A 24,124-nucleotide genomic window follows, 5' to 3' on the forward strand; every position below is an offset into this window, starting at 1 on the left:
CTCTCTCTCTCTCTCTCTCTCTCTCTCTCTCTCTCTCTCTCTCTCTCCTTGTATATGCATATATAAGAGTAAGCCATGATATTGTCAGTTATGCTTGTCCAGGATTTTTTACCTAATTCTTCTGTGTATGTGAATAGTTTGTAGAGGATGTAAATGAAACTGTTGGAAATTAATTGATCATGAGAAATTATACTGACTCCTTTGAACAATGTTTACAAAGGTTTATATCTGTTAATATAGGTCTACAAATGACTGTGCTGAGTTCAAACTCTATAACCGTATCAAGGAAACATGGAATGGATATAATTTTTTTTACTACTAACCCATGAACATTTAGAAATTGTTTGTTACTACAATATAAACTCATTTATTCTGACTGATCTGAGCACTTAGTGTACCAAGAAAATAAAAAAATTCAATAAAAAGGAAAGATGGAAAGAAATCTGTGAAGTTTTTAATTGATTTGTAAATAATGGCTTCTAGACATAGTGTGTAAGACAGAATTTCCTCTTTGAAAAAAAATTAGTAAATTATTCAGAGACTCCCATTTGGGCACCTGTGTTTTTGATGGCTACTCTGCACCCAGTGTCAGATTTGAGGGTTATTGAAAACTATCCCTTACAGATTCCTTTCATCTTGGCTGAAGGGAAATGTCAAATCTCACCCAATAGGGCAGAGATTATGCCTGAAGTTGTTGCACGGGTATCCTCTGGTATCAAACTGTTTATCAAATTCTACAGCAGCAGGAATATATGCTGTGCTGTGAGCTCATGCTGCACCAATATGTTTGCTGTATTTTACACAGATAATACTGACACAATTGTAAAGTTAGTGCCCTTTCACAACCTCTAAAGCACACTTCAAGCTCCCAGAATTGATTTTTTTGAGGAGAGAGCAAATACTGACCAAAATTAGAGGGGAGAACACTGTCTTAGTTAGCTAGTTAGTTAGTTAGTTAGTTAGTTAGTTAGTTTATTCTTTTTTGCTATGACAGGGTCTCGCTATATAGTTCTGGCTGGCCTTGATCACTCAAAGATCCAACTGCTACTGCCTCCCAAGTGCTGGGATTAGAAGTGTGTGCCACAACAGCTGGCTTCACTGAGTCCTTTAGGCAGCAGTGTGTGAGAGTCACAGCTGCTCAGCCATGATATCCCAAGGAATATCCACACAAGACCCCCTTCCTTTAGCCTTATCTTAGTCTCCTTGAGAATTTTAGAGGTATACAAGAATGCTCACTGATAGCTTCTGAAAGTATTTGTTTAAATTTTCTTTTATTTAGTAGATTATTTTTACCTCTAAATACAAATATATAATATAATATTTTATAAGATGATAATAATATTCATCATTCATAAATCATTTCTATTTTGTTATCGCCTTCATCAAACATTTTTAACACATACATACACACAGACACACACACAGAGACACACACACACGAAACCATACAGATACACTCACACGGACACATATAGGGATGCACACACATACACATGGATACATATACAAACAGATGGACTCACACATAGACAGGATCACACAGGCTTGGAAGATGGTTCTGTAGTTAGGAACACTGGCTGTTCTTCCATGATTCAATCCCTGAACCTAGATGGCTGATCACATTTGTCCATAACTGCAGTTTTAGGGGTTCTCATGACATATTTCTACCTCCATAGGCATTGTACAAATGGTCCACAGGCATACTTGCAAACAAATCATGGTTATAAATATATTTTAACTAAAAATTTCAATGTACACACAAGAGCAAGTGTAAGAGTGTGGGGAAAATGCACACCTGGAAAATTTTCCTTGAACCTAGAGACTCAGAGCTCTTCTCCCTGCTCTTGTTGAAAACACTGCCAAGAGTTCTTCTAGGCTAAAAAGACTAAGCATCGAATTCTAAGAAACATGTCTGATGACACAGTGATTCTAACTGGCGGATAAATAATTACCTGTTAAAAAACTGACTAATATTTCAATCTTTTTGTATGAGGTCCAGACTTTCTGACTTTCAGTGAAAATGTCAGCTCTTTGTTAGACTTAAGCTTCCAGAAATTGACTTCCAGTCTGTAGCTGCTGATCTCTCTGTGTTTTCATTTCTTTATTCACACTGTGTAGTAATGACCAAATGCTGTTATCCTTAGACAGCCTGAATGTTTGTGTAGACACACCGTGAGAGACTTACGGGGATCTACATTTTGTAGGCAGCAGTCCTGAAGCATGGCAGTGATTTGTAATAGAATAAAAGAGACAAAAGGACAAGGAGAATGGTTGAAAGAAAAAATATATTGAGAGGATTATTAGCCACAAAATCAGTATAATAATCTGTACGGGAATCCAAAATCCTGGCAAAGGATAAGGATATTTCAAATACTCAACTGCACTTGGCTTTTAGTAATAACATATTTATTTAGTATCCATCATATCAGATCTACAAAAAGAATAGCAATAAAAATAGCATTATTTTTTCCTTATAGTTATATAAGGAGTTGACAGCGCAATTTGGTGGTGCTGCCTATTTACAGTTTCTTCTTTCAAGAGAAATGTGTTTGGAAATGCAATGTGTGCCCCTGAACAAACTTTTCAAAATAGTTCCAAACAAAACAATAAATACTGTCTGCCATTATTGCTTACAGTCTTCCTTACAATGAGATAGAAAAGAGACTGAAGATTAAATGGATCCCCACATTTGAGAACATATACAAATCACTCTTAAAACTGCTTTATTCATTATTAGGGAAGCTGCAGATTTGTGAAGAAGGGACCATATGCTTGTGTTTGCACACATTTCTACTTTAGTGATTCACTATTCATTACAGAAGTCATTAAACATCACAAAAAATAGTCATTGGTTCTATTTAAAAGAATCATACAAGGAAATTTGGTAATAATTAGAATAAACTTCAATAACTATAAATGATTAACAATGTAGAAGCACAAAATAAAAGGGAATTTACATGTGGATTCAATATACAGGTATCTGAGCAGTAAATAAAAAGACAAGTATTCCTATGCTGATGATGCTTACAGGGGACTTGAGAGAGCAAGGAGTGTAAATGTGTAAATTATACTTGTTATTTTAGACCAGATATATGGGTATGGTCAATCCCTGCCTCTATATATGCAGAACGTCCTCCATCCCCAATATTTTCTACCCAAATTGTGCTTTTGATACATATGATACACAAGTATTAACACATCAATAATCAAAATCCATAGTTTACACCGAGGTCACTCAGAGGATTTTCCCTCTATAAAAATGGACTAATGACCAGTCGAGTGTATCTATAATTATACCAGACAGGCTACTTTCACACCCCTGAAATTCTTCTGTGCAATGCTTCTTTATTGTTTCATGGGTTCCATAACCATTGACCTTTTTATTTCCTTACCATTTTGTCACTATCAGCAAGATCGTGTTGGGTCACACAATGTATATACTTGATAGCTGGTTTTATTCCAACCACTAATATGCCCTTAAGTTTCCATTACATCATCTTATAGTATAATGGCTTATTTCTTTTCAGTACAGTATGTAGATATGCAGCAATTCATTTATTCACTCATTAATTGAAGGATATTTTAATGATCTATATCTTGTGATGTTGTGAATAAAACTTCTGTAAGTGGATACATCTACATCTACAAAACTCTCTAATCTATGGCTCAAAGGAAACTGGTAAGTAGGGGGTGGAAAGATGGTCAGAGTGACAATTTGCTGTGAGATTGTGTTTCTTAGTAACCAGAAATTGCAACCATGGAGTCTCACCAACATGGCTGCCCAAATGTGAGCTGGACAAGATGACACCAGAAGACATGTCAAAAGGGACATGGAAATCTCAAACCTACACAAATTCAACAGCTAACTGAGGAAACAGAGAAGTGGCCCGCCCCCCCCCCCCCGGGAAGAGTACACAAATTACTTGTCTAGTGCCAAATAGTCACTCCTGAAAACTTAAAGACAAGCTACACATTATATAAACTGAGCAAGTTACATTTAGGGATATGTGTGCATGTAAATATGCATACATATATGCCAGAAGTTAATGAAAATAACGTATAAATTTGAGCCCATAAATTTGAAGATTAGGAAAGTCTTCCAAAGTGTACCTGGGAATGCCTAGGAGTTGTAAGGGGAATGAAAAATATTATATTATAATCTCAAAAAAAAAAACAGAAGCTGCTATCGGTACATTTTTGTAAGAACACTGATTTTAAATTCCTTTAGGTAAATACTAAATAGTATAATTGCATGTTTATTTGTTAAATGTACATTTATTTTATTAAAAAAAAAACTCCAAAACTGTCTACCAAAAAGTTTGGACTTCCATCATTAATGGACAAGAGTTTTATAGCTTCTCGATCTTAAGAATACTTGATGCTATAAGCATATTTGATTATATATCTTAGTTGACGAAATATTTGTTAAGATTTTGGTTCATTTTCAAATTTGAAATTGACTTTCTTACTGGGTCCTGGAATTATTTGCTGTTTCATAAGAGTTTGCTACTAGATATATCCTTCATAAATAATTTACCTCAGATTATGAGTTATCATTTTATTTTCTTAACAGTGTCTTTGACAGGGAAGAGATTTATTTTTAAGTGAGTGAGTATTTGTTGGTACATTCTTTAATCTGATTTGGGTGTTGTGCTTTAGTCATAAACAAAGTTAGGATCAAAATTTTCTCCTATACTATTTCCTAGAAATGTTACAGTACTAAATTTAAATCTACAACAATTAAGATCTATGTCTAGATTTTTCACATGGTATATTTAGCATTTTTGATAACTTCTTTATATGTGAATTCCAATAGCTCTAAAACTATTTGTTGAGTATATTTGTTTAGTGTATTGTCACCGCTCCTTGGTTAAAGGTTCAAAGAATATATTTATTCACATCTATTGCTGCTCTGCACAGTAACGTATATCTCCTTTGGCAGTGGCACATGACTGCTGTGATTTTGACAGGTTTATACTAAAGCTTCAGTTTGAATACTACCTGCTTTCAACTGTGCTCTTCACTAACATGCTACTCATTTTGAACTTTTACGTCTCTATGTAAACCATAGACTTGCTTTGTGTATGCCCACAGAAATCAGGACTTTATCGCTATTCACCTTTCTGCATCTACATTTATTTTACAATAGTGGTTTATTCTTTAGTAACATTTTCATGCAGATAGAAGGGGAATTATCAATTGCTATATAGTTGGACTCTTTTGATCATGGTGCAGATGCTTTAAGCATCTTACAAGGCTGTGAGTGAACAAATCCCACTTAAGACAGTTGCTTTAAATGATAAAATCAAGCAAGGGAAATAAATGAGTTGGTGGGAAAATGTAGAAGCATTCATTAATGACATGGATATATCTGAGTAAAGACCTGGATGAAGGGAAAATAGAAAACTCCAGGTGACAGGACAGAGCATTTCTAACAGAAGAAACAGCAAGGAAGGTCACAGGCTTATAGAACCCATGTGAGAAGAAAGAGCTTACCAGGTATTGAGACAAGAGGCAAGGGTCAGTAATGCAAATGAATAGATCTTCTTAAGTTTTTAGGGGGTTTTTTATTTCATTTTATTTTAATAATTTTCCTTTGAGAATTTCATACATTAATATTCTATATTTTTATCAATTAGACCCCTACCTCTCCCTCTTTCAACACTTCATTAGCTCTTAGATTCACAACCTCTCCTTATACAGTTCTTATTGTAACATATGTACTGTTTTACTTGCTTGTATGTTCATATGTTTAAGACTGGTCACTTGGGACTAGATTAGATATGGTCCCTGGAGAAGATTGATTCTCTCTCCTATTGTAACTATAGACTGCCTGCAAATCTCCATTTAGGGTTGATGCCTTGTTAAATTCACACCATACCTGCTGGTATGTTGAATGTTGCTGTCTTGTTCAGAAACAATATTTCCCAGATTTCATGAATGTATCTTTCGTTTCATTTCTACAAGACCTTGTCTTGTTTTATGGATCCTGGTCCTCTGCTTCATAAGTCTTTTCATCCCCTCTTCTACCAATGTACTCTTATTTAACCTTAAAGGGAAGAGTTGTGTCTCTGAATTAATCAATCTGTTTTCTAATTGGCGTTAAGACCCACTCAATATGAGGGAACTCATGCCTGATACTATAAACATAGCTAACTATTCATGTCAGAAGACAAGTTAGACTCGAGACTCAAGAGGTAAACCCACAACTAAAATTTCCCTAAATAGATCTAAAGTATAACTATATTCTAAACAACTACTGTTATAGCCACAGGGAAGTATTGCTCTTGCTCTTTATCAAATATATTTCTCTTTGAAAGAGACAGGTTTCTGGACAGAGCCTAAGGCTTTTTATATAGGAAGGAAAGGCAAGATGATAAGGAGACGAGAGATAAACATTATTTGTTTAGATACATTTGTTTCTTCTTTCTTTCTTTTCTATCTATGTCAATTGAATCACTCCAATTAATATTTTCAAATTACACAGTAAAGAAGAGAAGAGACGTGTATTGCACAGGTGCTTTTAGAGAAAAGGAATAATATTGGAGACACACAAAAAGAGAGGAAAAAACAGAGATAGAGACATAAAAATTAAAACAAGCAGAGACACACACACACAGAGCATAGAATATACATAAGAATTTACATGTAAACCTATTTATTTAACATATAGATGCATATTTTTTCCATATGCACACATACAAGCAGACAAGTAAGGATATTTTCAAATCCATCTCTAAATATACAAATGTAGATATGCTTGCCAAGTTTTATATAGAAGCATACATATTTATTATTTGCTTTTATATTTAAATATTTTATGTAGAAGGGTATAAAATTTGCTTATTATGAGAACTGGAATGTATAGGCTTTTCAATAAGTGTTTTTGTTTTCCTCTTAAACCAGTTAGCCCCTAAATGATTGAGACTAGACTATATTTATTTACCAAGATTTAAGGGCACAACAATTGAGCAGTATTACTCTATTTTAATCCTCTATGCTAATCTGACTCTCTCCCAGAAAAATTCCTGAGATACTTGCCTTTTCTGGCTTTATATGATGGAGATTTCCATGGAAATGTCTCATAATTTCTCCTGGACTCTCTCCACAGCTAATCCTCAATTCTTCCCCCCCCCACTCCTCTCTCTCTCTCTCTCTCTGTCTCTGTCTCTGTCTCTGTCTCTCTCTCTCTCTCTCTCTGTCTCTCTGTCTCTCTCTGTCTCTCTCTGTCTCTCTCTGTCTCTCTCTGTCTCTCTCTGTCTCTCTCTCTCTCTCTCTGTCTCTCTGTCTCTCTCTCTCTCTCTCTCTCTCTCTCTCTCTCTCTCTGTTGCAAACTCCCCTGAGTGGGAGGAACTTCTGGTCTATTCTCTCCCTTGTTCAGTCATTAGCTCCTCAGCTTTTATTGACGATTCGGAGAAGAATTAGGGAGCAATCCTTACACAACTTTCAGGCAGCAGATACTTAGAATAAAGATTGCAACTACATATGGGGCACAGAAATCAGCATTTAAATCAGTGCACTATACCATTATGCCTACACTGGAATATACATAGATGAAGTGTAAGAATCCTATAGCTTGCTTTCTGAAAATTGTTTCACCAGGGGAGCTTGGGCGTAATTTGTTTTGCATGTGATAGTCTCACAAACAGTTGAGTCTCTAGAATATCGCAAAACCTGATCTCCACACTGAAGGATCAGTGGTCTAAGTCATGGAGATGTGAGGACAGAGAACCTAAGCTTTAGTGGCGAAAATAGAGAGTAAAGTGGAAAGTTAGCTCAGCATCTCTCTTATTTGCTCTATTTTGATCCATGTCAGGTCTGTACCAAGAGAAACATGCTTTACTAAATTTGCGAATATGAACACTATTGTTCAATAGAAAAACACTGTCAAGTTAAAATTACTTTTGTTTCTTCTACAGTATTTAATGTAAGTTGCATCGATTGTACACTTTCTAATTGTGTTAGTGTGTTGAAATCTGGCAAGACTGTTGTGGAGGTATATCAACCTGCTTTTGTTTTATTGCCCTGAGTAGTACAGAAACTTGGATGTCTGTAAAAACCTTGCAAGTACTTGAGAAGGTGAGTCAGACTTTAAGCCGAAGCAAAAGGGTATTGGGCTTGATCATTGCTGGTATAACAGCTTTAATTATATTAATTGCTAGCACCACTGCTTCTGCAACTGCTTTGACACAAGAAGTTAAAACAGCTACTTTTGTTAATAATTTAGCAAAAAATTTTACTAATGTGTTGAGTATACAACAGGATTTAGATGAGCGTTTGGAACAATAGATTGATGCTCTTTATCCTATTCAAATTATTGGAAGGAGGTTCAAAGTTTAAGAGTAAGGAGCCATCTCGAGTGTCATACCAAATGCCATTGGATTTGTGTTACTTCTAAAATTTAAGATAGTCATCATAATTAGGAAAATGTTTAAAGACACTTGCAGTGTATTTAACACCTCTCTGGATGTTTTAACTTTGAATAGTGATATGATGAATCTAAAGAATGCTGCCCTACTAAGCATTGATATAGCAGATACTGCGGATAAAATTACCCATGGCCTTAGGTCAATATTTCTATTTTGGTCAAGCATCAAGAATGGCATATATAGCTTGATCATGCTAGCTCTTTTTTTCCTGGGACTACTTTTATTCCTGCCCATATTGTTAAATGTTTTCTTTAATAACATCAACATGTTGTCAACCAAAGTACATGGCTTGAACCTGAAAATGGACCCTCAGACAGAGTTATTAAATTAACAGGCTGGCAAGCCAAGGTCTGGTAAGATTCTTCACAGAGCCTTACCAACCTAAGACAGAAATACATTGCTTTTGATATTGCATATTCCACAATAGTTAAGGAAGGCATTCTTGTCAGAATGACCAAAGACAGGCCCAGTCTCGTACATAAAATAAAAAGAGGGGCAAGGCTGAGGGCTTTTGGGGCTACTTGGCTAGAATCTAACATTGGCCAAGGACAAGGAAATGGGCTGCTTGGCAGGAATGTGACATTGGCCGAGGACAAGGAAGTGGGCTTCAGGCAGGAAGCTGATATTAGTCTAGAACAAAGAAGCAATTTCAGGCAGGAATCTAAATATTAGGCTAGAACAAAGAAGTAGACTTCAGACCTGAAAATGACTTTGGGCTAGGACAGGGAAGTTGGCTCCGATATTTTTGCTATCCTGAGAAGTCCTCAGAAATAGTGATCATGGAAGTGTTCATGGAACTTTTTATTGCCTTGCTTGTTCTTTAACTACTTGTGTATATTGTCTTGCTTGTTCCTTGACTGTTTGCATATATTTTATTTCTAGTTCCTCAATCTAGAACTGACCTTAATACTTGCATGTAATTAAAATGTATAAAAGCAAAAGGGAGGAGGGGGGATGAGATAAGAAGTTTCTAGCAGGGTAATGGGGAAGAGGGATGACATCTGAGGTGTGTATAGATGAAATATCCAATTAAAAAAATGTGTAAAAACAAAAAAGCAAAGAAAAAGAAAAACATTGTCACAAACACAGCAGTTGCAACCATCTAAGAATGCTCAGACCAGTCAAGATGACAAATGAGTTAACTATTACACTCTGTCAACAAACGCAATATATTGTGAGTACTTGTTTAAACAACAAGGGTAAGATCAAGCATAATAACATGAACAGTAGTGCTGCCACTTTCAAGGTGGGTAAATCTGTGAAAAAGTAGATTCCAGGGAAAATCCACAAGAGCTTCAGCTATGTGTGGGTTTTGAAATCCCCATTAACAACTATGAGTAGATATCTTAGATGTACATGCTTACCCAGTGGTCTAGCTCCTAGTAATTATCTGAGAATCCTCATTGTATAAACACCACTTAAAGACGCCTAGCTTTCAAAGATTACAATAGACTTAATAATGCATAGAAGACTGTGTTTCAAATGTCTAACTCTTGGAACTGTAATGATTTCAGATCAAGAAAATGAGTCAAATAAGAAAGTTTACTGAGAAGGAATAACCATAAATGAAAAAAAACAAATAAAACAACACAGATTTGGTGATTAAGAAGAAAAATGATGTTTCAGCAAGCAACTGTTCATTTCTACCATTTACTATGCATGGGTGAGAAAAAATATGCTCTGAGAATAAGCTCTTGGATTTAAGTAATATTGAGCCATAATTAGACAGTGTGTGCAGATGAAATTTACATGTAGCTTGTCTTGTAATCTAGAACTTTACAGTCAATAACTATTTGTGATATTTTAAGCAACATTGACATAGAGTTTAAATCTGATATATTTAATTACAGAGTTCATTATATTTTAAAAGTTAAACTTTGACTTTGAAGAGTGTTCCACCCCAAGAGTAGAATTATATATGGAAGAAAGACTTAATTTAACTATTTTTAGAAAGAGCTATGTAGCTGAGATATTTTCTAAAAGCCTTCTATTCTTTTCATAGCTGAAGATGAAATTACTATAATATTTAAATAGGGTTAATGTTGTGACCCAGTATATAAAGACTCTTGGTGCTAAGCTCTGTCTCTAGAACCCACATAAAATAAATTATCAAAAGAAAGAAAGAAAGAGAAAGAAAGAAAGAAAGAAAGAAAGAAAGAAAGAAAGAAGGGAAAAACAACTGTCACTCAAAATCCTTTGATCATGATATGTGTGGCATGTCATAAATTCATGTGTGTTCACACAACCCTTCTAGATGCACACAATATTAATTAATTAATTAATTAATTAATGTAATAACTTTTTAAGTTTATATATATGAGAAAAGGACATATTTCTAGTGAAACAATGTTAATAGCCTCACTCTGAAGTTGTTTGTGTTTTGACTTGATTTGTGTGTGTGTATGTGTGTTAGATTGTTTCTGCCATTTGATGTAGGTCCTCTCCCTGTAGCATTAGCTAGCCTTGAATTTATGATTCTCTTATCTAAGCCAAGCAATCTTCTACTCAAGAAATGTTATGTCCATGTGTGAAAATTATTTTTAAAAACAACTTTTATATAAAGCTTCTCAATGTGTTTATGAGGGCATATGAAAAACAAGAAAATACATGTGATTAAAATATTCCAGAATATGGTAAGACCAGTGAGAATCCTGTCCTATAACTGCATGCTTTCCCTTATTTCCTTCATTCAGCCTGACTGAACCTCTCTTTCTAGAAGGCAGCAGTAGTGAGGCTTGAGCTCACTCATGTCCAACTAAAGACTTTCTTCCCAGGAGAAACTAAATTCGAAATTTTCTAATTGTGCCATGAGCCCTATACTGTTGAAGCTAAGTTCAGGTACTACACGTTGAGTAACAGCACATTTAAACCTCAATCTTATAACAAACAGCTTCTTTAGAGCACTCAGAAGAGTATTATTTCTGTCTGTTTAGTTCTTCAAAACATAGAATTTTATGTGCTCATAATGGTATTCATGAGTAGTACAGGATCATCCAAACAATTGACTAGAAGAAAAATATGTTCTCATACATGGATAACATACAATTAGTACAATTTAATAGCATATACTTTCATCTACAAATGTTAATATAATTATTTCAAAATATTGTAAATATGAAATTTACTTTTAATAGTATAACTTCGTCTTTCAGAAAACCAATCAGTACTATATATTTAAGACAAAATTCAAATTCTGAATTTTTAAAATATGTTCAACAGTTGTTTCCCCAGCCTACTGAGCATCACAGAGCTTGTCTCTCTAGCACAAAACCAAAATGGTACTGTGTGTAGTTATCAGTGTAGTAGTATGTTTAAAAAGATTTTCCTCTTAGAAATTCTATTCAACATCCATTCACAATTTTAGATGCCAAATTTTTCTTACGTAAGCAGCAACAGGACCAAAACACAACAAGTTAGATACCATGAAATTAAAGTTTAGGTACTGCCAAGGAAACAGAATCACCAAAAGAAGCAAGCTAAAGAATGAGAAAAACTCTGTGCCAGATACACACCTGGCAGAGAGTGAGAGTCTAAATATACATAGAACTAAACATCTAAATGCCAAGAAAGCATAGTGTCTGTTTCTTGTGGTTTTTCTTCAGCTCTTTTTTCTCTTGTTTGTTTGATTTTTGCTCAATTCTGCTTTGTTTGTTTCTATTTTCTATTATTATTGATTATTTGTTATTATTATTATTATTATCATTATAATTAATTTCAGATGTATGCTTATATTCTAATGAGATAATGAAAGTGAATGGATTTGGCTAGATGGGAATGTGAGGTGGCTCTGTGAGGAATAGAGTGGGACATAATTAGAATATACTTATGAAAATGATCTATTTTATTTAAAAAAGAAAGAAACACTAATCAAATGGAAAAGGCGATATAATAGAAAGTTCACAAGTAAGAAATACAAAGGACTGAGAAATATTTTTAAAAGCTCATCACCCTGAACCATTTGAGGAACCAAATTAAAGCTAGTATGAAATTTTATTAAGATGTTGAAAGATCTGAGACAAAGAAAACAAAAGACAACAAATGATGGAACTGATGGAAGGAATGAAATATTCTTGTTGGTAGAAAAGTAAATTTGCATAGCCACTATGTAGCTATTCTGCAAAATCCTATAGATATGATCACATGACCCATATATGCCTCCCCAGAACATATAACCAAAGATCTCTTTCTTACTGTAGAAACACACACTCATCCATGTACATAACTGGTATATTCACAGTATCTAGACATGGAATTGGCCTGGATATAAGGTGTAGGAGGAGCTAAGGTAGGAGTACTAAAGAGAGGAAGAGGAGAAGGAAGAGGAGGAGCTAGGAGAGGAGAGAGAGACAAGAGATGGGAACATGGAGGTGGATGTTCATATGTCTGCAGCAGTCAAAGGTAGCTGGTATATCTAGGTTGGGTATTGGGTTACACTTCTGATTGTATGGGCGTCTTGTTACTGATCATTACCAAATACATAAGCTTTTGGATAATTTAAACATTAGAGTCTCATTTTCCTACTGGGCCCATGTGGATGGCAGTATGGTTTGGGCAATGCCCAGCCTTGTGGAGACAGTGTGGAAGATTGGCAGAGCCATCTCCCATGCTGGCATCTCGTGGGTGGCAGGGCTGGTGTTTCTGGCTGGCCATTCCTAGCTGTGGTGTGCATGTGGCCTCCAGCCAAGAAACAGACAAGAGCAAAACTGACCTCTAGACATGACAGGATTGTCACATTCAGGAAATCAAAGCAGCCATGGTTGTCTGTACAAGACCTGTTCAAGCTAGTCAACACTCTGGCATCGCAGAGTACAGATGGGTAGGTTCACATGTAACCCCACCTCTAGCTGGACAGATAATTGATACTTCTAGAGGAGGAAGAATCACTATATCTTAAGTATTTGGCCCCTGTGTAGTTAGCTATGCTCCAGTGAATGCCACAAATGCAACAATATATGGAGAGCACAAATCGATCTCGTGGGTTAAAATTATTTAAAAAAAACTGGAGGTGGGTAGTTTGAGGGTGAGGATTATATATCTGGAAAAGATATTGGGAAGGAGCCAATTAATATGATCAAAATAAATAAGCATATAAAACAAATAATATAAATAAATAAAAATAGATAGACAAATATTAACTCCTTGAAATGTAGTGAAAGGTTTTTCTCACTTATATAAACTGGAAAGAATTCTACAATTGTCTGTTTCTTCTTATATTCCAGGAAGCAAATAGTTGCCTTTAAGTTGCTAAGCTTGTTTATACATAGTGATACTGACATGGCATGAGTTGATCAAGATACATCAATTACCTCACATTAATGGGTAATTTAAGGGGACTTCTCCATCCTCAAACACAGAGAGTAAAAACACAGCTTGCCACATACTTTCATTTCAGTCTGTCTGGTGTGATTTGTGACTTGTCGTTCTTTAGACAGCAGGAAGAGAAGAGTGACAAGCTTACAGTGCCCTTATCAGTCTTCAAGAACACAGGATTAGCTGGGCTTTCCTACTTTCTGTCTTCATAAGTAGACTGTTCCTGAGAAATAAGGTCTGTAGAGTCATGAACAATATGGAAAAGGAAACAACCTTTCCTGATCGATTATTCCTTCTGTAAAAGGAATTCTGTAACATATATATCAAAGTGTTAGGTTTTACATAATGGAATAAATGATTTCCAACCAGAATTGATTCCATTTTGTTCTGAGTAACACTGTGTTTTCTGTGTTTCTTTGGTGACAATTCACTACACAGGAAAGAAGTGGGCATTTATTTAGTAGATAATATTTACTTATGTGTTATACTCATATATGATATATCTTACCAAATTTTAATTTTCTAATAAATAAATAATGTTATTACCTAGATCTAAAATATGCATTTAACAATTATTTATAAAAAACATGCATGATTCATAATGAGCCCCTGAACCTCTGCATCTTTCTGAGTAATGTATTTAAGCTCACTTGTTAGGTATGCCATATAGAAATTAGTATAATTCTAGTAATCATTTTTACTAGAAAAAAAATGAATCATTAAAATGTATATTTTCTGAAATATATATTTCTATAGATCTGTGACTAATACTATAGAATTGGAGTTTGTACTAATTTTCTAAAGAGGTTAAAATGTCATTTAAAGATAAATGAATGTACCCAATGTTACAAGTCCTTTACTAAATTTAGGAATTTAACCATTGTATGTGCCTTTTGTTCCTTGTTTTTGGAATGAGCTAAGATTTCTCTTCTTTCATTGCAATGTAGTTATAAGTAGAGTACATAGCTACCTGACTGATGCCATAGTTCATGTTCCCAGTCACAATTTGTGCTTTAGCACCATTTAAAAATATTGCAATTTTGAGATTTAAGCAAAATATTATGCAAGTTTGTGGATGTGTATGTGTGTGTGTGTGTGTGTGTGTGTGTGTGTGTGTGTGTGTCTGCTTGCTTGCATGCAAACATGCTTACATGCATATCTGAGGAAGTGGCTGCAAATGCCAGAGAAGGTCATAAGACTCCCTAGAGCTGGATTTACAGAAGACTGTGAGCCATTGGATGTAGGTTTTGAAAACTAAACACAGTTCTATTGAAAGAGCAGCAGACATTCCTAACTGTTGAACCATCTTTCCTGTCCTCAAATTTGAAGCATTTATGATGTGACTAAGTCATGAGAGTAGAGACCTCATGTACCTACACATAAGGTTTGGTCAATATGTAGTTTCTCTCTTCTGGAAGGTCTATCATTACGTGTCAGTTTAGAAGCAGAAACCAGCCTCACCTGGGAACACAGCTGATGACTGTGGTGCTATGTGTTTTTGTTTTCTTAAATGTGAAAAATTCCTTCTTATAAAGTATTCAATCTCAGATATTTGAAAATAGCATCATAAATGAACCGAGATATCAGCATCTTAGAAATAGCATTAAATGCTTTGTGTGAACAGTGTTTATTTCTAACTGGAAGGTGAATGAGTTCAGTCATTGTGCCACTTCATTCTACAACTGACTGTGTAGAAAACCTATAGAGTGCCCCTGAAGACAGTAAAGATACAGGCCCTTAAGAAAACCACCCTAAAATCTAGACATTCAGCTAGGGTCTGCCATGAAAAACTAATGTACAGATTTCTAATGTATAGAAAGTTATCTTCAGACCTCAGACTGCCAGGAAAAATTAACGTATAATTCGTGTTATTTACGAATAAAATTTGCCTACTTTTACAATATTTATTGAAATTGTGAAGAGTAAAATGAAAGGTGAAACTTCTTGTTCTCCCTTAGATGTATAGAGTACAAGTGGCTTATCTCTGTAAATTATATAGCTTCCTATCAAAGATAAAACTTTGCTTTAGAAGCTAGAGATACAAAGAAACATACTTGGCATAAAGTATATTCAGATGAGAATAATGTATTTACATTTCTAAATATTTGCTAAACTTGCTAAACATGTACACAGAAAAGCATTTATTAGCAACTGTTCTGACAAGCTGCAGAGGTAGTGTAATGTGGTGGCTACTAATATTGTGATTGACTGGGCAGGTGCAGGTATTATTTAAATAATAGTTAAGTAGACAAAAAAAAAGAACTTTTAAAACATCTAAAAGAATGTCTATTTATTTAAATAAAATGAAAAAATATCAAAGTGGTGTGTGTGTGTGTGTGTGTGTGTATAACAAAATCTGTTCCAAGCTGCCAAAGCTTGGTTCTAATAAATCTTGGGATAAGAAGAAGCATGAATATAGGAATTTCTAATTGCAAGAGGTTAAAGTTCAGTTTCCAGACTGAAAGCTTAATAAATTGTTCAGCACAGATACTATTGTATATGTGAGAAAAATTGAACATTTCTGGTATATGTTAGAAAACTATGTATATGTTTTGTTTTAACAGACCTTTTTCTCTTAGTGAAGCCTAATTTTCAACTTCCTACAGACAACAGGCTTTTCAGATATAATTTGCTACTTAATATTATTCATCTTTATAGTATAAGATTTGAAATGTATTGTTCTACTTTAGAAGTAATAGCATTTTATTTAAATTTGTCTTAATCCACAATATAACTCTTCCAGGTTACAGCTATTTAGTAGGAATTGTGTAGTAGAAGCCACCTGGCATTTACTCTAAAGTTTAAATGCTCTAATACTAGTAGCAGTCTCTAATCAAAAGAGCAAAGTGACTTCAAAAGAACTATTTACAGTTCTTTTCCCAATCAGCAGCAACTGGAAAACTATTAAGGGTCACATCTATGTCTATTTGTCTCAAATTGTTTTGTGTCTTTGTTTACTTCCTTTCTGTCCCAATTATGGATAGGAGAGTAAGAGTATATAGTTGAATAACCTTGACAAATCTCAATGTTTTCCCTAGGAAGTCTACGTATACATAATTTCCTTTTTTTTTTTTTTTTGCAGAAGTCTAAAATGAAGACACACAGTATTTTCTAAACTAAGGGTGGTGGTATAAAGTGTGTGACGAACAGCTGTGATAAATATACCATTGTAACTACAATGTAGTTACAATGTTTACATTGTAGTTACAATGTTTACAATGTAGTCAGAACATACAGAACTGCTCACTCATAACTAACTCCTAACTCAGACCTGAGCAAACACTACTGATACACTGGATCTCATTTTAGTTTTTTGCACTCTCAGCTACACAAACATTTTAAGCCTTAAAGCCACTCCACAACCAGGGATCTTGAATTTTCTTCCCTCATGATGTTTAACTCTCTCTCCCTCTCTTTCTCTCTCTCTCTCTCTCTCTCTCTCTCTCTCTCTCTCTCTCTCTCTCTCTCTCTCTCTCTGTTTATATCTTTGAGCTAGTCTTCTCATAGTTTTGTAAAGCAAATTTCAGTGTTGTTTTAAAGGGTTTAGATTTTTACTCCTTTATTTATGTGGATTACCACCTTCTTGTCAATTAATTCATTTACTATTAACTAAAATTTTCTGTTGATTTGTGATATAATCAGACTTATTTCATGTATTTTCTATTTTTTATTATTAATTACTGTGGGTTTCTTGGAAAAACTACCTATATCTGTTCTTAGGGGTATTTTTTTCCTCTGAATTTTCAAATAATCCAGGATATCTCAGAACGCTTGCTATGCTTGCTGTTTTATTATTCTGAAATGCTTTCCCAAATATCATCCATATGGGATACTTATTCTTGCCCATCAATGTTTTATGTATCTCTTTAAACTTCCATCCATCACTTTACACTAGTAAATTGGTATTTAAAGTTAATTAAAAAAATCTTGTTGTGAAATTCACAGCTTTGTTTTGTTGTGTTTACTCTTTCATGTTACCTTTCCTTCCCATGAGCTTGGCCCCTCATCCTTCCACTGAGCTTGACCCTTCAGTGAGGCATTTTATGGCAGGTTTCCATCAGTTCTCATTTTCTACTTTGTCAGAGAGTAGTGCTGTTTCTCTCTCTTCTCTTCTCCCTAATCTCTTGGTTTCTATTTTACCTACTGACTTTCAGACTTCCTTTAATTCATTAAGGAATTGAAGAGTTCTCTGTTTACACTGACTTTGAAGAAATACCCATATCTGAAACATTAAAACACTAACTCATGACTCATGGCATGAACTTAACCTCTATTAAGTCTTGCTTTAGAATACTTGTTTCTGAGAGTTCTTCTACCTTTCTTGTCCAGCTCATTCTGTGTTCATGATCTTTCTCATATATGGCAGCCCATGCTCACCATGGTTTTGACCCTTACCTGTGCATTGTTTTAATATATATGACCTCATTTCTATAGTGATTTGTAAAACAATATCCATCTGTTTACACATTTATTACAAATAACTAAGAAAATTTCCACAAATGATTTGGACTAAAGTTTGATCAAAAGATTCTATATGTTTGTTTTTGTATTAATAATTCTTGAGGAAAGCATAATAATATAGTATTTACATTTGTGTTTTCATCTTTCATTTAAAAATTGAAAGGACTTTGGAAATGAATCAAAGTTGGAGTAATTACTTAGCATATTCAAGGTATGAGAATCAAGGAAAAGAAACACTATTACTCTTTATTATTTTCAGTCTATTTGGCATCTTTTAAATTCCAATGTGCCATTAAAAGAAAAAATAGAAATAAACACTCTTACCCAAAATTTAGGATGCCTTCTTGGAAAAAAAAAGTGAAAGAGAGAAAGAAAGTAATGTATTGAGTTTCTTTGTGTAAAACTCATAGCCTTAGTTTCATGGGAAAACATCCATTTTCCACCAAGAAGCCCTATAGTATGAAGGGCTGCCATTTAAAGAACAACCAGGAAGCCATTCAATGAAAGGGAATTGTTAAGGATAGGTTCCTTGCTGCATTCCAATCATGTTCTTTTCAAACCCTGGCTTTATGGATTTTAAAGCAATCCTGAGGGGGTTCTCTTTTTCTTTTGTCCCCCTGAAATATCATCATTAAACTCCTCTCAAAAACGTTCTCTGATATGATTCCGCTTTCCAGCTGAGGCAACGTTTTCTATAAGTAATAACAAAACACCCGAACTGAGTAAAAGCAAACTGGGCAGATAGGAATATCAATCCTGATGGGACCAAAGCGAGTCCTCTGTTCACTTCTGAAGTACCTGAACTTTTCTGAACCAGTTGGTTCTGACTGAAATTGTGTATGCTCTTTTACTTTTGAATTCATGCCAGAGGGGGCTGCAGTGGTAGACTTCTCTAGCTGTTTTTTCTTCTTTTACAGCAGAATTTAAGACGGAGATGTCAATGTGTGTGCTTAAGCGTAAAAGTGATCATTTTTTAACCACTGGTGGGAAAGTAGCTCTCCAGTGGGGAGCTAAGTGTTGAAATCTGGCATTAATCCAGTACAGTTGGACCAATAGATCACAGATAACTATACAGAGAAGGCTAGTGAGTTCTCTTGCTTAAAATGAGAAGGAGAAAAGAAATGGAGAGTATTGGGAGCCATGGCAGGAGATTTTTCAAAAGGTGCAGTACACTGCTCTATTGACTTAAAGCAGCCACAAGGAAATTTTAAAACAATTTAGAGAATAGAGTGCTCCTACCTCTATGAAGATCAGTCTTCATAACAGAGGAGAACAGGGAATATTCCAGTATGAAATATTGTCTGGCCTGTGTGTGTTTACCTTCAGGCTTCAGCAGACTCTAAATCACATTCCAAAAGTTTGCTGAGTTTAAGCTGAGCTGCTGCTTATGTCTCCACAACAGTGAACACCACCAGGAGTAGAAGCAGAAGGAAAAACGAAGTCAAACTTCTCTTAGCTGATAATGAATAAACAGAAATCTAATTCCGCTAGGATCATGATAAGCTATGCATCTGTTTAAGGCTACATTTTAGAACTACCTTGTACCCTATATTGGGCCACTAATGGAAGATACAAGAACTTCATTGAACAAAGCCATCATTAAAATAAGTCTAGCATTTTCCTTTTATGGGAATTTGAGATGGCTCGGTAGGGAACAGAGTGTTTGCACCAGGGCAGGAGAGCAGTCTGCACCTTCGTTCAACCCCAGCTAAGCCAGAGAATCTGTCCTGGTGGAGCAGGGACCCTGTGAACTGCCTGGAGAACACTCAACCGAAGAAACAGACTCAAATGAGCCCCTTCTAGATGAAGTCTGTGGGCATCTGTAGCTCTGATGTTCACTATTGACAGCACTGCCCAGTTGGAGATTATGTTATTAAAAAGACATTGATGCTTCAGTATTTCTTTTTTGTTTTATCATTTTATTTCTGTTTTTTTTCTTTTTTATTGGACATTTTATTTACATTTCAGATGTTTTCCCCTTAGCCCATCCCTCATCACCACCACCCCTGCCCAGGAAGGCCCTATCCCATCCCCCCTCCTCCTGCTTCCATGAGGATGTACTCCACCCCCACCTCAGATTCCCACGTCCCAATCCTCGAATTCCCCCACAGTCTGTGTCCAGCCTTCATGGGACCAAGGATCTCCTCTCCCACCTATGCCCCACAATGCCATCCTCCCCTACATATACAGCTGGAGTCATGGGTCCCTCCCCATGTGCTCCCAGGCTGGTGGTTTAGACCCTGGGAGCTCTGGTTGGTTGGTATTGTTGCTCTCCTCATGGAGCTGAAAACCTTCTCTCTAACCTTCTCTCTAACTCCTCCATTGGGAATCCCTTGATTGGTTCAATGGTTAGTTGGGAGCATCTGCCTCTGAATATGTCAGACTCTGGCAGAACTCTAAGGACACAGCTATATCAGGCTCCTGTCAGCATGCACTTCCTGACATCCATATCAGTGTCTACCTTTGGTGACTGAACATGGGATGAATACCCAGGTGGAATGGTCTCCAGATGGACCCTCCTTCACTTCCTGTCCCACACTTTGTCTCCATATTTGCTCCCATGAGTATTTTGTTACTCCTTCTAAGAAGGACCAAAGCACCCACACTAGGTCTTCCTTCTTCATGAGCTTCATGTGGTCTGTGAGTTGAATTTTCGATATTGCAAGCTTCTGGGCAAATATCCAATTTTCAGTGAGTAGATACATCATATGTGTTCTTTTGTAACTGGGTTACCTCACTCAGGATATTTTCTAGTTCCATCTATTTACCCAAGAATTTCTCGAATTCATTTTTTTTAATTGCTGACTTATACTCCATTGTGTAAATGTACCACATATTTTGTATTCATTCCTCTGTTGAAGGACATCTGGGTTCTTTCCAGCTTCTGGCTATTATAAATAAGGCTGCAATGAACATAATGGAACATATGTCCTTGTTATATGTTGGAGCATCTTCTGGGTATATGCTGAGGAGTGGTATAGCTGGGTCCTCAGGTAATGAATGTCCAGTTTTCTGAAGAACTACCAGAGTGGTTGCACCATCTTGCAATCCCACCAACAATGGAGGAGTATTCCTCTTTCCCCACATCCTCACCAGCATCTGCTATCACCTGAGTGATGTGGAGGTCTTTTATCCTCCTGGACTTAAGCTTTGTACAAGGAGATAAGAATGGATCAATTTGCATTCTTCTACATGCTGACCTCCAGTTGAACCAGCACCATTTGTTGAAAATGCTGTCATTTTTACACTGGACGGTTTTAGCTCCTTTTTCACAGATCAAGAGACCACAGGTGTGGGTTCACTTCTGGGTCTTCAATTCTATTCCATTGATCTTCCTGCCTGTCTCTGTACCAATACCATGCAATTTTTATCACTATTGCTCTGTAGTACAGCTTTAGGTCAGGGATGGTGATTCCTCCAGAAGTTCTTTTATTGCTGAGAATTGGTTTTGTTATCCAGAGTTTTTTGTTGCTCCAAATGAATTTGATAATTTTACTTTCTAACTCTGTGAAGAATTGAGTTGGGATTTTAATGGGGATTGCATTGAATCTGTAGATCGTTTTTGGCAAGATGGTCATTTTTACTATATTAATCTGGCCAATTCATGAGCATGGGAGATCTTTCTATTTTCTGACCCCAAAACTTCCACCATAGAACTCCTAAGCCTGATAAACAACTTCAGCAAAGTGACTGGTTACAAAATTAACTCAAAAAAATCAGTAGCCTTCCTCTACTCGAAAGATAAAAAACAGTCTGAGAAAGAAATTAGGGAAATGACACTCTTCACAATAGTCACAAATAATATAAAATACCTTGGTGTGAATCTAACCAAGCAAGTGAAAGGTCTGTATGACAAGAACTTAAAGTCTCTGAAGAAAGAAATCGAAGAAGATGCTTCAGTATTTCATTTCTGTAACTATCATAAAAGAGAGATGGTAAAGCCTTTAAAACCACATGACCATATTGCCATTCAGCTCAGTGTTCTACTAGAAAGAGGTGAACTCTGCAAGATGCAGTTTGTCACATTCTGTCTCTGTCTGTGCCACAACAGTAGATGATGGAAACTGATGTAGTTTCTACAAGCATAGTGCTGGATCATGCTACAAGGTTCCTAAGGAAGCAGCCTTCATTGAGACATTGTCTGTGGAGATCACTGACTGACTTGAGGTGTATTCTCTCTGTTCTTTGTGGAGAAGGGCCAGAAGAAACATTGCTTGAGGCCAAGGATATGGGAACAGCTCTAGTGGGAGGTAAATGTTCTCTCTTTCTATTGGTTGACCAAGGCCAAGGAAGCTAGGACTAATCTTATCCTCTGGAATCTAGACTTTACATGGATGAAGAGACCCCTCTCGAAAGGAAATTGCCAGACAAAATGCAAGGCCATGGGTAGGGGGAGCAAGCCAGATGTCACCATCGAATGTGTGAGGGCAGACGAATCCATCCAAGAGAGCATCTGTGGTCCTTATTCTGGACTGACACTGGTGCTTTGGGGGCTGAGCTATGAGATGGCCGCTGGATCCCTAGTGAACTCATATATCTGGGAGGTGGATATCAAAAGTGTGCCTCAATATTGAAGAACTTGCCTGATGGCAGTTTCCATGTTTGTATTCCACTGGTTAAACACAGGTTCTTTGTCACCACAGATTTCTTCTAAAGAAGGCAATAGAGACCTTTTAAACATCTAAGAAAGGAGTATGTTGAAATTTAACAAGAGAAATGCCCATAAAGACACAAGAAGCCTACAGAACACTAATATACTAGACCGGAGAAGAAATTCCTCCTCTCACATAATAATCAAAATACCAAATTCACAGAACAAAAAAAAAATATTAGAAATGGTATGGGAAAAAGATTGAGTAACATAAGGGCAGACCTATCAGAATTACAGCAGACATCTCAACAGGGTTGAAAGTTAAAACCAAGTGCTATACAATGACAAGAACTTATAATGTGTATTGAACTATACCTTGAGCCTAAATGGAAAGGAGAAGTCCTGATGCAGAACTGACTTTTAAATGGTAAAATCAATTAGTATGACTCATAATAAGCAGAGAAATATATGTGTGTGTGTGTGTGTGTGTGTGTGTGTGTGTGTGTGTGTGTGTGTATGGTGTGTATAATATATATATATTCACTCTCCCCATATATATGTATTCTAACCATTTATATTTTTTAAATGCCATAAAAGGTGTAAAGGTGTTTCTTAAGGTTAAATTTAACTAATGGAAATAAAGCAGCGTATGCTGGAAAGATTTCTTGGCAGTTCAGAGTGCTTCCTTCACTTTCATGGGGGTTCTCACACACACATGTTGTCTCAATTCAACATTATCTGTAACTACATTTCTAGACAATCCATTGACTTCTGACTTCTATAGGCCGTGCATGTGTGTTGTTTGTATACATGCATGCGGGTAAAATATCCATACCCATAACAATTTTTTAAATGTAAGTAAAAATACAACCATTATATGTAAGTGCACATTTGACATAGGTAGGTAACCTTCGTTAGAATCAAGAAGTCAGAGATTATATTACCAGATTTCTTCAATGGAGCATCACTGAGTATATTAGCCATGCCTTAGGATAGAACTACTGTCCACAAGTAATTGGCCCAAAACCAAAAACAAACAAAGGCATTTTTGCAGTTTTCTTCTATTTTGCTTCGTCTGAGTATTTTTTCTTGTTTTTAAGTCTTTTGATCTTTTCACTAGATTTCATTTTATGCTGTCATGTGTTTTATATGTATGTGTGTTTCTTGTTTTGGTTTTGGTTTTCCTTACTTTTGTCTTGCTTTTTTTAAGAGACAGAGGGGGACAGAGAGAGGGGGAGAGAGAAGAAGGAAAGAAAGGGGAAGAAGAAGAAGAAGAAGAAGAAGAAGAAGAAGAAGAAGAAGAAGAAGAAGAAGAAGAAGAAGAAGGAGGAGG

This window comes from Grammomys surdaster, unplaced genomic scaffold, assembly GCF_004785775.1.
Source record: "Grammomys surdaster isolate TR1022 unplaced genomic scaffold, NIH_TR_1.0 126076, whole genome shotgun sequence".
NCBI lineage: Eukaryota > Metazoa > Chordata > Mammalia > Rodentia > Muridae > Grammomys > Grammomys surdaster.